Below are 13,379 nucleotides of genomic sequence, written 5' to 3'. Positions count from 1 at the left end.
GTAGCGGCACTCATCAAAATAAGGCAAGAATATTTTTTATAGTTCAGATACTGGTCAATATCAGCTTAAACCAGCTGTTGATGCTGAGGAATCTGGCGATGGTAAAGCCATTGAGAATCAAGGGGAGGCAGTCATTGTCGGGCAGTTGTGTGGTGCCAATGTAAGTTGGCACTTATCAACCTAAGCCTGAATTTTGTCTAGGTCTTGCTAAGTCCAGCCAAAGACTGAATGGAATTGAACATCATACAAATAATCAGAAACCTTTCCCACTTCCCATCCTTTATTTGGGGGGAAAAACATTGATGAAATGACTGGAGATGGTTGGACTTTTTTTACAATTCTGTGGTTTATAAGATGCCTATGCTTTGGGGCAATGCCTTTCAATTTAAGAAAAAAATGAAGGGAATCATGTGATCTACTCTGGAACCTGTCTGACAGTGGCCTGGTTTAATTCTTAGAGATTAAAGAGTTATTTTTTTAACTGGGAAGAAGGTCCAAAGTGTTTACACTGTGGACAATGGCAGCAGGCCACACTAACATTTAATGGATTGCGAATCTCCAAAGTCCCAGAAAAATGTTAAGATATATGTTATGCTTTAGCACCTATGCTTTAAATTTTCAAGATAAAAGAGATTGTGTCAGAATGATAGCCAATGAATATCTACCTGGAACAAGATCCATGTTATCATGAGGATGGACTTTATGATGGAAAGAGTTTTTACGATATCTCTGAAGCAAAGCTAGTCTGTCAGGATCTGGGAGTCAGAGAGGAGTTCTGCTTGGAATAGGAAAATCAAACTCATGAGAAGTCAAAACAAGACAAGCCTGACTTGCAAAAAAGGAAGTGTCTCCATGGGACAAATCTCACTGTGAAAGACCATTCTAAGATTAAAAGTTAACAGTGTTAAACTATCAGCAGCTCTGGATCACTCTTACATGTTCTGGAACAAGTGAATGTCTTCTTAAAAGAAAGTGTAAAATATATCTGTGAAATCTGTTCCTCTTTTGTGCTAAAGTAAAAGAGCAATGTTCTGTTTGTGGTTTAAAGTATAAGATGCCTACAAGGATAATATTTAGTCAAAAGTAGTCTTTTTTAATAGTAAATAGTAAGTGGCACTCTTTCTGCTATTCACTGGAATTCTAAATTGCTTTTTAAAAGATATCGATCTCTTCAGAGATCATTACAACCTGAGGAATTCCTGCAGTGATTTCCCGGGGCTAAGATGATTGCCTTCCAAGAACCAGATCAATCTTTCTTTCTATTATGGATGACTCCAAAACATTATTGTCATACACAGAAACACCACAGCTAGTTTTGCATCGAGCAAGCACCTGCAAATAGCAATCTGATAGATAGTAAGGTCATTTGTTTCAGCGCTATTGGCTGAGGAACTGAAGACAGCTCGCTGCTCTTCTCTGAAACAGAACCATGGGATATTTTGCATCCTTCATGTTCCATCTTAAAAACACTTTGGCCCATGGGCTGCAACAGTTTAGGGAGACAGCTCACTATCAACTTCTCAAGGACAATTCGAGATGGATAGTGTTAGCAGCAAGGTTCATAACCCATGAAATAATTTGAAGTGTAACAAGGAGTGTCCAGAATTAATTGTCCATCAATACAATTCAAAGCTATTTTCCATCACATGAACATCTATCATTATTCCCTAATTAAGAAAAACACAAATAAAAATCAAAAGCTTGCATATACTTGCTGAGCTATTTTGCTTAAGAAATTTGCAAAATGAGGATTGAGACTGTATCTATTACTCATCTGTTTCCTGTTAATCAAAAATGCAATTAGCTGTATTTGTATTTTCATTTCATTACATGTCATTAGTGTGTGGTCTCATGGCAGAAATGGGTTTGTGCATTATTTATTTTCTAAATTATTTTCTGCAGATTGAACATTAAACACTTCCAGAAAAAGTAATCTCCAGGCATGGGCTGAAAAGTGGCAAGTAACAAGAACCAGACAAACACCACGGTGGCTCAGTGGTTAGCACTGCTGCCTCACAGCACCAGGGTCCCAGGTTTGATTCCAATCTCGGGCAACTGTCTGTGTGGAGTTTGCACTTTCTCCCTGTGTCTGCGTGGGTTTCCTCCGGGTGCTCCGGTTTCCTCCCACAGTCCAAAGATGTGCAGGTCAGGTGAATTGGCTATGCTAAAGTGCCCATAGTATTAGGTGCATTTGTCAGAGGGAAATGGGTCTGGGTGAGTTACTCTTCGGAGGGTCAGTGTGGACTGGTTGGGCCGAAGTGCCTGTTTCCACACTGTAAGGAATCTAGTCTAATCTTGAATAAGAGACAATCTGACAATCACCCCTTGACATTCACCAGCTAGCAACATCCTAAGGGCTACTATTGATCAGAAATGAACTGGGCTAATCATAGAAGTATAGTGACTACAAAGGAGCCTCGGAATACTACAGCAAGTAACTCATTTCCGCACTTGCCAGGAGGGGTGCAGTTCCGATTACACTCAGGAAGTTTGACATCATCTAGGACAAAGCAGCCAAATAATTACTACCACATTCACAAACATCCACTCTCTGTACCACCAATGATCAGTAGCAGCAGTGTGCACCATCTCAAGATGCATTGCAGAAATTCACCAAAGATCCTTAGATAGCAGGTTCCAAACCCATGACCACTTCCATTTAGAAGGATAAGGACAGTAAATACCTGGGAACACCAATACCTGCAACTTCTCCTTTAATCCATTCACCAACCTAATTTGGAAATGTATCGCTGTTGCTGTGTCAAAACCCCAGAATTCCCTCCCTCATAGCATTGCACATCTACCTACAGCACATGGACTGCAGTGGTTCAAGAAGACAGCTCACAATTACCTTCTCAAGGGCAACTAGGGATGGCAAGAAATGCTGACCCAACCAGTGACATCTGCATCCTACAAGTGAATTAAAGCAAAGACATTTTGCAGAACTCTTTGGTAGAGGGGCAACTGGGTCCCCTCTACATGAATCACAAGCTTAGTATGTAGGTACAGCAAGTGATTAGGATGGCAACTGGAATGAAACAGTTATGTTATTGCAAAAGCAATAGATTATGAAAATAGGACGTACAGGTGTTAGCGAGACCACATCAGAGTGTTATGTACAATTTTAAAAATCACACAACACCAGATTATAGTCTAACAGGGTTATTTGGATGCGCTAGGTTTTGGAGCACTGCTCCTTCATCAGTTAGCTGTGCACATGTACAGTTTTGGTCTCCTATCTTGAAAAATAAAGATAGAATTGCTTTAGAAGCAGTTCAGAGAAGGCTCACTCAACTCATTCATGGGATAGCCAAAGTACCCTTTTGGATAGGTAAGGTACCCCTTTAGAACTGAATGAGGGATACCTTTGGTGAAGGTTGTGGGAGAGGTAAGGAGCCCTTTATTGGAGGTAAGGCACCCTTTGGCGGAGTTAAATGAGCCTTGGGATAGTGAAAAGTAGCCAGGCTTGTGCATAAAAGTGCTTTCTTTAAAAAAATAAGTGATTCATGTAGTGTAGTTGCCTAGTCCAACATTTATCATCTGTCTCAGATTGCCCTGACAATGTAGTAGTGAGCTTTATCATGAATCACTGAAGTCCTTGGAGTTTAGGTATCTTCAAAGTGCTCTTAAGAAGGGTAATTCAAGATTTTGACTTAGTGATCGTGAAGAGCAATAATATAGTTTCAATTCAGGATGATATGTAGTTTGGAGAGGAATATGCAGAGGGTGGTGTTCCCTTGCATCTAACACCCTTGCCCTTCCAGCTGGGGAGATCAGGGTCTTGGAAGGTCCTATCATTGGATATTTGGTGAGTTACTGCAGTGTATCTTGTAGATCTTACACAGTGCTACCACTCTGCTTCGATGGTGAAGAGAGTAAATGCTGATGGTGGTGAATGTGGTGCAAGTAAAACAGGTTGTTTTGGCTTGGATAGTGTTGAGTGTTGTCAGAGATGCACTCATCCAAGCAAGTGAAGCTTTTTCAACATCTGCCTGACTTCTGCTTTGGAGATGGTATACCAGCATTGGGGAGATAGGAGGTGACTTACTCACTTGCAGAATTCCCAGCCTCTGACCATCTCTTGTAATCACAATATTATACAGCTAGATCTGTTCAGTTTCTGGTTAATGATAACCCCCAGAATGTTGATAATTAGGGATTCAATTATGGTATTGCCATTGAACATTATGAGACAACCTAATCATTTTTCCTTGATGCACAGTTCGAACTGCTTTTGAACGGAAATAGATGGTTACATAAGGGATTAAACATTTAAGTGAAATGATTGTTTCCGTAAGGTATTAGTTAAAGGAAATTCAATATATTGAATGTCTTTTTGGTATAATCTATCAGCATGCCTCCTAAGGTATGCCAATGATGGATACTAGGTGAGTTAGCTATGAACAATAAAGGGACCTGGGGATTATAGGGGCATGGTGGCATGAGGAGTTATGGGAGATGAATCCACAAGCACAAGGTTGCAAGGAGTGATGTGGGGCCATACTTGGTTGGCATGGAGAGCATTGCAACTATTGGGATTGGCTTGGAGAGGGAAGGGAGTGAGGGGCTGAGAACAGCAGGCATGCTTTACGTTTTCACCTTTACTTTTACAGTTTTGAAAACAGTGCACTAGGCCCTGCCTGCCTCAGAAACAGACACCTCCTCCATTCTTCTGGATCACTTGCCTCTGCCCTTAGAGATCATGTTCACAAAGCCAGAACGTCGCTTATGTTGGTGCATCTGACCAGAGAACAATAATCATTGACAGAAATGAGAAGAAATCTTTTCTCTCAAACTGTTGTCACAATGCAGAATTCTCTTCCCCAGAAGGTAGTGGAGGCTCAGTCTTTAAGTTTATTGAAGACTGATTTAGATTGATTTTTCATCAACAATGGAGTCAAGGGTTCTGGGATCAGACAGGAAAGCAGAGCTAAGGTCACAATAAGGTCATGCATAATCTTATTGAATGGTGGAGCAGGCTCAAAGGGTCAAAGGCCTACTGCTGCTCCTACCTTTAGTAATATTGCTAATGATTTGATACTTAAATACAAATATTTTCATTCACTCAATGACTTGATTCATTGGTAATAATGTACAAGTTTCAGGTAAATTAATTCAATCTTGTGAGATTATGGATGAAATAATGAATAGTTATTTGATCTACAGCAGGATTTTAATATTGCAAAATTAATCTTAGCAATGACAGTTCACTTGGCAATGAATTAAATTTCATCAGCGTTGTACCCATTCAAATTCGTAAAACACCAAATTAAGAATTCTCCCCTGTCAGCTGCTGTTGAATGTCGAATCAGTCATCCATTTTGGGAAGGTTAAATGGCAGGAAGTGGGCCATCTTACTCTAGAGAATTGAAGGCTGAGCAAATGCTCTAAAAGGACTTGAATAGCATGAAGCTTTCCAATCAGGAGAATGGAGACATTGGAGTGCTTCCAATGTGATCACTGAAGGGGAAGTTAGGATCTAGAGATTTTATATATAGTCACTAATGAATCCAATAGTCAAATAAACCTCTTTACCTGGAGGTTCACAGAGTGCGGTAGGAGGCCATTCAACCCATCAAGAAGGGCAGCACGGTGGCAGAGTGGTTAGCACTGCTGCCTCACAGTGCCAGAGACCCGGGTTCAATTCCCGCCTCAGGCAGGTGTCTGTGTGGAGTTTGCACATTCTCCCCGTGTCTGCGTGGGTTTCCTCTGGGTGCTCCGGTTTCCTCTCACAGTCCAAAAAAAAAATGTGCAGGTTAGGTGAATTGGTCGTGCTAAATTGCCCATAGTGTTAGGTGAAGGGGTAAATATAGGGGAATGGGTCTGGGTGGGTTGCTTTTCGGAGGGTCGATGTGGACTTGATGGGCCGAAGGGCCTGTTTCCACACTGTAAGTAATCTAATCTAAAAGAAAAGTCTACACTGACCATCCAAAGAGCTTCGCACCCAGACCCAGGCCCTATTCTATCCGCATAATCTCACATTTACAAAGTCTAATCCACCTAGCCTGCACATCCCTGAACATTGTAGGGAATTTAGCATGGCCAATCCATCTAATCTGCACAGCATTGGACTGTGGGACGAAACCCGAGCACCAGGGCAAAACCCACACAGGCGTGGGGAGAATGCGCAAACTCCATTCAGACAATTGCCCAAGGCTGGAATCGAACTCGGCAAGAGAAATGGCAAAAATGTGGAACTTGTTATCACAGGGCCTGTTTGAATGAGTAATGTAGATACCTTTAAGGCGAAGCTGGATAAACACATGACAGAGAAAGGGAATAAAAGAATATGTAGTTAAGGTGAGTTGAAATAGAACAGAGAAGACTCGTGTGGAGTGTAAACCAGAATGGATGAGTTGAAACCAAATCAGCCTGACTTTTGCTTAATATTCAATGTCACAGAGGATAGCAGCCCAAATGAAAAGATCTTCACTACTGTCTGTGGTTGACTGATCAAATCAGGCAGGGAGTTACTAAATCTGACACTTCTTGAATACCAAGGGTGCGGTTTTACAAAGACTTCTAAGGTTTTGATTTCACTGCAGCACAATTACAAATGCAGTTCCAGAGTTTAGTTCCTGCTGGACTCCAGAGCGGAGCAGTGGGATACATATGGACAAAGCATCACACCATTTGGCTTGATACTCCACTGGGAATAACTCCAGTACAAAATTGCTCACAAAGTTCTCACAAGGTTCATTAGAGCTCATTTGGATTTTTCAAGAATATGAATATTCTTGCCACTGCTTGCACCATAAGTAAAACTTACCATCCAAGAGGAAAGCCCTGTACAACTGTATGAACACATGCTTTTTGAGATTATTCCCACAGCAGTGATTCATTGTTCAATGCTCTCATCTTCAAGTCAGACAGTTTGGAATTCAGAGTCGGAAAGTGTGGCACTGGAAAAGCACAGTCAGGCAGGCAGCATCCAAAGAGCAGGAGAATCAATGTTGCGGCATAAGCTCTTCATCCAGAATGTTGGGAGTGGGGTGAATGTAGGGGGGCTGAGAGAAACAAGGAAGGGTGGGGGGTGGGCTGGGGGGAAGGTAGCTGGGAAGGTGATAGGTAGATGCAAGTGGGAGGGTGATGGAGAAAGGTCAGAGTGGAGGGTGGAGTGGATAGGTGGGAAGGAAGATGGATAGGTGGGAGAGTTCAAGAGGGCGGTGCTGAGTTGGAAGCATGGATCTGGGATGAGGTGGGGGTGCGAACGGAGATGAGGAAACTGGTGAAATCAACATTGATGCCATGTGGTTGCAGTGTCCCAAGGCGGGAGATGCAGCGATCTTCCTCCAGGCATCGGGTGGGTTGGATTTGGCAGTGAGTGGCCCAGGAATTGCATGTCCGTGGCAGAGTGGGAGTGGGAGTTGAAGTGGTTGGCCACAGGGTGGTGGGGTGGTTTAGTTCATGTGACTCAGAGATGTTCTCTGAAACATTCTGCGAGTTGGCATCCTATCCCCCAATGTAGAGGAGACTACTTCGAGATCAACGGACACTCTAGATGACGTGTTTGGATGTGCAGGAAAATCCCTGCTGGATGTGGAAGAATCCTTTGGGGCCTTGGAGAGAGGTGGGGGGGCAAGGTGTGGCCACAGGTTTTACACCTCTTGTGGCAACAAAGGAGGTGCCGGGAGTGGAGGGTGGGTTGGTGGGGGACGTGGACCTAACGAGGGAGTCGGGGAGGGAACGGTCTCTGTGATCGGGGTGGGGAGGGAAGTACATCTCTGGTGGTAGGGTCATTTTGCAGGTGGCGGAAATAATAGAGGATAATGCGCTGCAACTGGAGATTGATGGAGTGGAAGGTGACGACCGGGAGGATTCTATCCTTGTTGTGGTTGGAGGGTGGGGTGAGTCAGGTCCCACAACAGAAGCTTGAACATAAAATCTAAAGTGAGACTCTTAATGCAGTACTTGTGTAATGTGGTGTTGTTGGAAGTGTTGACTTTTCACACAAGATGAGATGTTCCATTCAGTTGCCCATCAGCACCCTCAGGTTGATGTAAAAATTCCACAGTACTCAGTCAAAGAAAAGGAGGAGAGGTCTTCTCAACACCTTGGTCAATATTTATCCCTTTACCAAGATCACAAAAATAGCTTACCTAGTCATTATTACATAGCTTTTGTTTTAAATGTACATAAACATTGGTTGTGTTTCCTACATTATAACTGTGGCTACACTTCATGAAGAACTTCATTGGTTGTCATATTATTGCCCATGAAATGCAACAAAAAATACAAGTCATTTTTCTTTTTATCCAGGCAGTTGACGTGCAGCCATCATATATTAAGAAAATGCTGTTTAAAGTTGGAAATTAGAACACATTTGCAATTTGAATTTACTACACCACACACCACTTGCATCTGATATTGCTGCAAAATCAGAACATGACCTAAATAATTTCATGTTCTTGAAAATATTGCTGAGGACATTCTGCGCAAAAGGAGCATATATGTCTTGCAGATCAAGTTTAACTTCCCAGAGAATATGGACAGTAAGGGGCATTATCCAAAGATAAAAACTTATTCAATAATACAGACTATCAGCGCAAACATATCATAATTGGTAACAAGGGGTAAGAATGTTACTTTATAGAAGGGAAAGTTAAATGAACTATCTGTCCATAGCATGTGTTAGAACATCAATGCTTTAAAGGACAATAAAACAGTGAGTAATATCATTTAAAAGACAACCAGATAAGCATTAAAAATGTACATTCTAATATAGGCTAAGTTATGGTGTTCAACTTCAGTAATTATGTCGCAGCGAGTTCAGCATATTACAATATAAAAAAAATCCAATAAAGAAAATGAAACGCCTTATGAAAAATTATGGTCTTGAATGGATCAATAAGTGCACCTTGGAGGAGATCATTTTACAAAGCATTATGCAGCTTCTTCTTGAAATGTACTGGTGATGATCATTATCAGTAACATTTGGATCATATTTTATTGCCGTGGAAGTAAACAAAAGCCAGTTCATGCAGTCAGATGAAAATTGGACTGCAGGCAGTCAGCAATATTGCAAACATCCACCAGTGGGCACTATGGGCCCAGCAATAAATCCTGCAAGCCTAGAGGTTTTATCTGAGAACCCTGCAGATCGCAAACACAGATCAAAGGATGATTTGCATTAAAATTGTGCTGTCAGCAGTTTGCTGTTGCATTCTTAACTATTGCAGAAGGCGGCTGTGGAATGGACTTATTCAGAACCATTTTCATTGATTGTACATCCGGATAAGCAATAGATTTGGGAATTTATGTTAACAAATGTTTTGAAGGTGGCACACAAGATGTTGAGCATGCTGTTAGAAAAGGTATACAGATTTCTGACTTCATGAACAAAGGCAGAGAGTACAAAAGCAAGGATATTACTCTAATCCTTTATAAATAAGCAGGCATCAGATGCTGTATTGTGTTCAATTATAGGCAACACACTTTAGGAAGAATGTCAAGGCCTTGGAGAGGGTGTAGAGGAGATTTAGCGAAACAGCACCAAGGATGAGAGATGTCAGTTATATGCAGAGACTGGAGCAGCTGACATTTTTTTCTTTAGAGCGGAGAAGGTCAAAGGGACATTTAAAAAGGCATTCAATATGATGAAGGAGGAACTGTTTCCACTGTAAGCAGGAGATACAGATTTACTGTAATTGGCAAAAGAACCAGAGGGAGTGATAAGGATATCTGTTCTATGCGCTGAATTGCCATGATCTTGAATGCACTGCCTGAAACAGCAGTGGAAGCAGATTCAATAATAACTTTCAAAACCTGAATGAATATTTGAAGGGGAGACATTTGCAGCTCTATGCGAAAAGAAAAGAGAAAAGTGAGGCTAATACAGTATAATGGGCTGAATGATCTCCTTCCATGTTTTATTTTGTCTGATACCTAATTACAACTTACCAACAGTTGAGGGGGTGGTTAGTTAATTCAGTTACCTGGAAGACTAGAGTATGAGGAGCAGAATAAAGCTAATAGTGTGCACTCAACAACAGAGGCCTGTCTCTTAATCTTACCTCATCCTCTTGGAGTGGTTATCCTCCAGCTAAGCCTAATCAGTTGTCTCTGTCTAGATGGTGAAAGATGCCTATATCCCTGGGCAGACTATGGCTCCTTACCAACACTTGCTTGTTAGTACAGAACTTTAACATTGATAAAAAGAGAGACACGTTTCTGAAGGTTTTGATTTTTACTCTTCAGAACAAAAAGCAAGAATGTCAAATTTCAAAAGACTAGAACAATTTATACAGCAGTAGAAAAGTGTGTGTGCTGATATATTGACAAATTGATTCCAAATGGCCAAGGCATTGCCATGAAGAAAGCTCCTGAGTAATTTAAAGAGGTGTGAACATTATTTTTTTGTTTACAGAGAATGGGTCCCTGCCTATGAATGTAAGTCACTTTAAGCAGGGGTAAATGAAACGTTTAAAGCTAAACTTACTGTTTAAACACTATTGTTGTTAACGTAGTTATGAGCACACTTAGATTTATTCAATAAGTGTTGCCCAGTCTCAGAGTTACATCAAACAGTGGATGTATCGTTTTGGATTTTCCAAGCATAGGATGGTGGAATATGATCAGTCTATGTTGAAAACCATTTATCACTTCCATAAAAGCATTTATTGCCTCTGGCTCATACCTTACTCTGATCATCAATGATCCCTACTATTAAACAGGAAACAAGGTCAGGGTGATGGGAGATGAGTGGAGTAAACAAAGATTATCATCCAACAACAGAAAGCCAGATACTGCTTGGAAGATAATTCATACTTACGAGTTATCATTGCAAGTACTCTGCTAACAGGCAGATCCTTCACTCAATGCCGCTTTACACTGAACTGCTTTTAGTGGTCCTGATGAAGGGCCTGTGCCCGAAATATTGATTCTCCTGCTTCTTGGATGCTGCCTGACCTGCTGTAGTTTTCCAGCAACACACTCTCAACTCTGATCTCCAGCATCTGCAGTCCTCACGTTCTCCTCAAGGTACTGAGTTGGATGATCAGTCTTGATCATATTGAATGGTTGAACAGGCTCAAAGGGCCAAATGGCCTGGTCCTGCTCCTATTTTCTATGTCTCTATGCTTTGTCTCAGGGAGTCAGGCCATTCTCAACAGACACCAATAGAGAGTAGCACACAAAGATCTCCTACAGCTTCTCAGGATACTCCAGAGATTCTGGCCCCATCATCTCCCCTTGTCTGTGATTGCAAAGCCTGCATAAGTTCAACCAAGGAGGTTGAGCATGCATTTGGGCCGGACAGTCAACAAACCAGGTTCCTCTTGGCCGAAAGGTAACCAGGTATGGGTGCCCAAGTATTCCAGGACAACTGCCGAACTGGAGGCATTCTGAAGAAGGGTCACTTGAAACATTAACTCTGTTTCTCTCTCCACAGATGCGGCCAGAGTTGTTGCTTGAATTTTGCCAGCAATTTCTGTTTTAGGAAAGACAGAACTCCACCCTAGCTATTGTGGGAGCCACAGGAAGAAAATGCCTTACTAAAAACACATAGATGGCAGAGGTGTCACATCATTGCAGCTAACCTTTCACTGCTGACATCAGACAGGACTACTCCATCAACAATAACTTGCTGACATTAAAATGCTGTCTCATAGAACATAGAACAATACAGCGCAGGACAGGCCCTTCGGCCCTCGATGTTGCCCCGACCTGTGAACTAATCTAAGCTCATTCCCCTACACAATCCCATCATCATCCATGTGCTTATCCAAGAATTGTTTAAATCTCCCTAATGTGGCTGAGTTAACTACATTGGCAGGTGGGGCACGCCCTTACCACTCTCTGAGTAAAGAACCTGCCTCTGACATCTGTCTTAAATCTATGACCCCTCAATTTGCCCCTCCAGCTCAGTTGACATTCTTTAGTACTGCTCCTCCGACAGCACAGCACTCCCTCAGTTTTGCCCCTCTGACAGTGCAATAGTCCCTCAGTGCTGTTGCTCCAACAGTGTGGTGCTCCCTCACTGCTCACTACTTTGATCATGCAGTGTTTTTTCGGAACTGACTCTCTGACAGTCCTGTGCTCGTTCATAACATCCTCTGTGCTGCTTCTCCAACTGTGGAGCTCTTCCTCAGTACCCATCCTCCAACACTGCCTCACTCTCTCAGTACTAAGCCTCTGACACTGCCTCACTCTCTCAGTACTGACCCTTCAACATTGCCTCACCCTCTCAGTACTGAGCCTCTGACACTGCCTCACTGTCTCAGTACTGACCCTCTGTCACTGCTTCATTCTCTCAGTACTGAGCTTCTGACACTGCCTCACTCTCTCAGTACTGACCCTCTGTCACTGCCTCACTCTCTCAGTACTGACCCTCTGTCACTGCCTCACTCTCTCAGTACTGAGCCTCTGACACTGTCTCACTCTCTCAGTACTGCCCCTCCAACTCTGTTTCACCGTCTCAGTACTGACCCTCCAACATTGCCTCACCCTCTCAATACTGACCCTCCTACATTGTTTCACTGTCTCAGTACTGACCCTCCAACATTGCCTCACCCTCTCAATACTGACCCTCCTACATTGTTTCACTGTCTCAGTACTGACCCTCCAACATTGCCTCACCCTCTCAATACTGACCCTCCTACATTGTTTCACTGTCTCAGTACTGACCCTCCAACATTGCCTCACCCTCTCAAACAGTGCTGGGAGCATCTGGTGGTGTTTGTGCTCATGTTTCTGAAGTGGGGCTTGTACTTACAAGCTTCTGAGTTACAGGAATGTGTATAACCCATTGAGCCAAAGCTCAAGAAGGAGAGTACAGACAACACTGGAAATTATAGACCTTTGTAATCTAATCTAATCTTGTGTCTTACTTCGGTTGTGGGTAAAGTATTGGAAAGGGTTATAAGAGATAGGAATTATAATCATCTACAAAGGAATAAGGTGATTAGAGATAGTCAACACCATTTTGTGAAGAGTAGGTCATGCATCACAGATGGATGAAGGTAAAGCAGTTGATGTAGTGTATATGGATTTCAGTAAGGCATTTGATAAGGTTCCCCACATTAGGCTATTGCACAAAATACCGAGGCATGGGATTGAGGGTGATTAAGCAGTTTGGATCAGAAATTGGCTAGCTGAAAGAAGACAGAGGGTGGCGGTTGATGGGAAATATTCATCCTGGAGTTCAGTTACTAGTGGGGTATCGCAAGGATCTGCTTTGGGTCCAGTGTTTTTTTGTCATTTTTATAAACTACCTAGATGAGGGCATAGAAGGATGGGTTAATAAATTTGCGGATGACACTAAGATCAGTGGAGTTATGGATAGGGATGAAGGATGTTGTAGGTTACAGATAGACATAGATCAGCTGCAGAGCTGGGCTGAGAGGTGGCAACTGGAGTTTAATGCTGAAAAGTGTGAGGTA

At 42.3% G+C, this 13,379-nt stretch overlaps 1 protein-coding gene across 1 annotated transcript in view; it reads right to left on the bottom strand.

The window, feature by feature from the left end:
* The window catches only part of fgf14 (fibroblast growth factor 14), a 508,919-nt gene that overhangs the window by 186,238 nt on the left and 309,302 nt on the right, over positions 1-13,379 (bottom strand). The gene's annotated exons all lie outside the window — the stretch shown is intronic.

This window comes from Chiloscyllium plagiosum, unplaced genomic scaffold (assembly GCF_037043375.1).
Source record: "Chiloscyllium plagiosum isolate Xiang-an unplaced genomic scaffold, Cpla_swu_hap1 HiC_scaffold_6, whole genome shotgun sequence".
NCBI classification, from domain to species: domain Eukaryota; kingdom Metazoa; phylum Chordata; class Chondrichthyes; order Orectolobiformes; family Hemiscylliidae; genus Chiloscyllium; species Chiloscyllium plagiosum.
This window is presented reverse-complemented; position numbering and strand designations above follow the sequence as displayed.